Source organism: Marmota flaviventris, chromosome 13, assembly GCF_047511675.1.
Source record: "Marmota flaviventris isolate mMarFla1 chromosome 13, mMarFla1.hap1, whole genome shotgun sequence".
NCBI lineage: Eukaryota > Metazoa > Chordata > Mammalia > Rodentia > Sciuridae > Marmota > Marmota flaviventris.
The window spans coordinates 28,288,671-28,293,373 of record NC_092510.1 but is presented as its reverse complement, the minus strand read 5'-3'; positions in this window follow the sequence as shown (position 1 = coordinate 28,293,373).

Sequence of the window (4,703 nt, the reverse complement as noted above, 5' to 3'; positions counted from 1 at the left end):
GTCTGACCCACTCAGGCATCAGACCACCGATCTCTACTTCCTTGGTGGGGGGATTATTAGAAATGCCTGTTCCTTGTGCTGAATATAGATAGAGGTCAATTTCTCTTACAAAAGGACATTTTTTCATCAGAGCCATCCCTCTGCCTGCAAAGGCCTGCAATTTCTCTCAATGTGAACCAGCTCCAAATATGCAAAAGGAATATATTTGGGGTGAGATATTTTACCCTATTTTATAGTAACAATGTTTCCTATTTCATTCATAATTTTATTTATTTGAATCTTGTCTCCATTTTTTTTTTTGGGGGGGGGGGAGGTGGGTGGGTACCAGGTATTGAACTCACGGGCACTCAACCACTGAGCCACATCCCCAGCCCTATTTTGTATTTTTATGTAGAGACAGGGTCTCACTGAGTTGCTTAGTGCCTTGCTATTGCTGAGGTTGGCTTTGAACTCAAGATCCTCCTGCCTCAGCCTCCTGAGCCTCTGGGATTACAGGCATGAGACACTGAGCCCAGTCTTGCCTCCATTTTTCTTAATCTAACTGAGGGTTTTTAAAAATTTCATTCTTGTTTTCAAAAACCCAACTCATACTATCATTGCTCTTTTCTGTTGTTTTTGTTCTTATCTGCTTTATTTTTTTTGGGGGGGGGTGTTAATTTTGGGATTTTTCTAGTTCCTTGAGGTGTAAAGTTAGATTGTTTATTTAAGATTTTTCATTTTTCTCACCTCCCTCCCCAATATAAGATGTTGCATTTGGGAAATGTGAAAATTAGGATTGCAATCTGGGCACACACAGAGAGACCATTATGGCCTGCAGCATGTCCAAAGAACCAAAACGACCTATCTCATTTTTTTTTTTTTTTTAATGTAAGTACTATGTGCTATAAGCTTAAGCTTCCCAAAAAGAGGAGATGTTAAAGGTAATTTTAACTTTCTACTTTATGTTAGGTGAAAAACTACCTCAATTTGCCTGGGACTGGAAAGTACCTAGGATTCTGAACTCTGGGGCACAAGAAACTGAGATGGTTTGGTCACAATCCTTGTCTCTTTCCCCATTAATATTCCAATATAATCTACACAGTGCTTTGAGAGTATAATTAGTGTTTTTGGAGGCATTAGAACAAAAATTGACCAGTGTACCAGCACACAGAAAGAATGCTGGGGTGTTTTAGTTAGTTTCTGTGTCACTCTGACCAATGTAGCTGACAACTTCCAGGAGGAAAAGTTTATTTTGGCCCCTGGTTTCAGAAGTTCAGTCAGCTAACTGCATAACCTAGGCCCCAAGTGAGGCAGAACATCATGGTGGAAGATTATGGTGGAGGAAAGCAGCTGAGGATATGGCAACCAGGAAGCAAAGACAGAGGGTCTGCTCACCAGAGACAAAAAATATAAACCCCAAAGTTACTCCCCACATGACCTACTTCCTCCTGACCCACTCTACCTGTCCATAGCTGCACCCTCCCTGCCTACAGTTACTGTCCATACTAGTGATGCAATCCTCTGATTAGGTTACAGCTCTCATAATCTGATCACTTCACCTCTGAATGTTCTTGCATTGTCTTACATAAGAGTTTTTTGGAGACACCACACATCCAAACCATAATGGTGCTGCATGCAGTCTTCTCTGTGCAGCTGTCATGCTCACATGTAGAGCGTTCAGCATTGACAGGCAAAGTTTCTGATTAAGGAGAGGATTGTAACTGAGCAGGGCATAAGCATGACATCCTCTCTATGGAACCTGAAAAGCTTCACCCAAGGTATTTGCATTCAGACCACCCCAGCTCTGAAGGGGTCTTTGTGGGCAGGGCTTGTGGATGGTTAGAAAGCAGGAGGTATCCAACAAGCTGGTTTTAATTACAACACACCAATGTGTATCCTGAATTACCCCTAACATACTTCACAGGTTCTGCTTTGGAAAACACTTCTCCAGCCTACCCAGGAACTAATGCTGCCAGTCTGAGTGTCCTTGATGGTGCCCTCTCTCCCCATACCCAGTTACCCAGCCTCTGTCCTCCACAATGCTTCTATTCAAATGCTCCTCTCCTGTCATCAGGCCCTGTTTATCCCTCATCATCTCTCACCTGGACTATTGCCAGTTTCAGAGCTGCCCCACTCTTGAATGTTGGCTTCCTGAAAATATCACTGAAACAACCTGGACATGAGACAAAGCAGAGTCTATTGCACATTGCAGTGATGGAGGGCTCCATCTGAAGAGTCTTGGTAGCATTCCAGTGGGAAGAAGACCAAATTAAGCTATTTGTGAGGTTTTGAATTCTGGGTAAGGGGGGGCCTGATGATATGGTATCTTGGATAATGATCATAATAAATAGGATCACAGGACACAGCAAGGGGAGGATTTGAAGGCATAGGATTCAAACAGTCTAGGAATATAAATGTCCTTTAATGCTATTTATGGATCTTTAAGGAACTGTAGAAAACAGTTGTTTGCAAGTTTTACCTTCCAGGGCAAGCACTTGGGGAATAATAAAGTGGTGTTGATGGAGACAGGGAACTGTGGGTTCAGACAGCTTTGCTTCTCACCTGCACACCTCTGAACTCATACTTTTCAACTCCAGTAATAACAATAGTGATAATAACACAGTAACAATAATAGTAGCAGCAAGTATTCAGTCCTTACCATATGCCAAGCACTGTTGGAAGCATTTCATTTCATGTTGGCTCATTTAATTCTCACCACAATTCTGTTTTGAGGACACTATTTTGTCCACGTTTCACAAATGTAGGAAATAAAGCAGCTCCGAGAGGACAATCATGCAAGTCACAGAGCATCTCCCCATTTGTCACCTAAGTTGTTTCAATGATTCCCTATTGCCTAAAAGATAAAACCTTGATTTCTTCAAATGGTACACGATGTGAGGCCAGGGTCTGCTCTCTGCTCTACTTCTCCAGTCTTCTTTATTGCAGAACATGCTGTATTCATTCCTGGACCACACTTGGTTCTCTGAACACACGGTGCTATTTCTTGTCTCCATTATGATGGCTGAAGGGGGTCTTGGCCTGGTGTCTACTCTAATAAAAGAGACTGGGGAATCAATCTCTTCCTTCTCTTTCTGCCTGTTGCCTTTGTCCCATTTCATGTGAAGTGAGATTAAGAAGGTGCTCCTCTCATTCTACAGGAAATAGATGAATTTCCCAATACTGAGGAAGCAAAGTGGAGAAGTGGAGAGATGCTCGCTGAGTTGTGAGGCTCTCCTTTGAGCCCTGGATCAAGCTGAACCCAGGCCTCTTTGGTCATGTGATCCAATAAATCCTGTCTTTGATTGTTTAAGGGAGGTTGTGTTACTCAATTTTCTGTTGCTGTCACAATATACTAGAAAGGTTTATTTTGGCTCACAATTTCAAAGCTTTTGGCCCATAGCCTCTTGGCCCCATTGCTTTGGGCCTGTGGTGGCACATGGTGGGAGTGCATGGCAGAGAAGACCTGTTCCTGTCATGGTAGTTGGGAAGCAGATATAGAGGAAGGTCCTGGGGTTCCAATATTGGCACACTCCCAGTGAGCTACCTTCCATCCAGTAGGCCCCCCTCTTAGAGGTTCCACTACCTCTGAGCAGTGCCACAGATTGGTAACCAAGCCTTTAACACATGGGTCTTTGGGAGACACTCCAGAGCCACACTAAAGCAAAGGTCAAATGGGTTTTTTTAGAGTGTTTTTATCAGAAAGATCCTGGTTCACACTGCACATTCTACTAAGGCACGTTTCTTCAGGTTTTCAGACTCGAATACCCTCACCATTCAATATTCAGCTCAGGTATCACCTTCTCAGTGGGGGTTTTCCTATCACTGCTGCCCCACTGCCTTGCATGAATGACCACTCTGTTTTTAGGCTTCTCCACAGTATCCATGGCAGAATTTATTGCCATCCTCTAAAATGGACCATGGAAATTATTTGTGCACATATGTATGAGTTGAGTGTATTCTCTTTAAAATAACGACTTTAATTTTTAAAGCACTTTTTAGTTTATAGAGAAATTAAGTGGGAAGTACAGAGAATTCCTATGTTCTCATATGCCTTCTACCCCCACCCCATCTGCCTGCATAGCTTCCCCTATAATCAACATTCTACCCCAGAGGGGTTCATTTGTTACAAATGATGAACCTACTCTGGTTTATCATTATTACCCCAAATCCATCGCTGACATTAGGGTTCACCCTTGAGGTGGTGTACATTCTATGAAGTTTGACAATGGCATATGTCCACCATTTTACAGAATACAGATGCTCCTTGACTTACAATTGGGTTATCTCCCTAGAAATCTGTTGTATGTTGAATGCATTTAATACGCCTAACCTGCTGATCATCACAGCTCAGCTGCATTGTACACAGTACAGCACGAGTTGTTTACCCTTACAATTGTGTGCCTGGCTGGAAGTTGAGCCTTACTTCCACTGTCCAGCATCACAAGAGAGCATCTTACCCCATATCGCTAGCCCAGGAAAAAATCAAAATTCAAAGTAGTGTCTACTGAATGCATATTGCTTTCACACTATAGTAAAGTCAAGAAATTGTTAAGTCAAACCATCATAAGTGGGGAACCACCTGTGCTACATTGCTATAAAAAATCTTCTGGGCTTCACCTATGCATCCTTCCCTCACCTCTAACCATTGGCAATTACTAGTCTTGTCATCTTCATAGTTTTGCCTTTTCTAGAATGACAATGGAATCAGATGGTATGGAATCTTG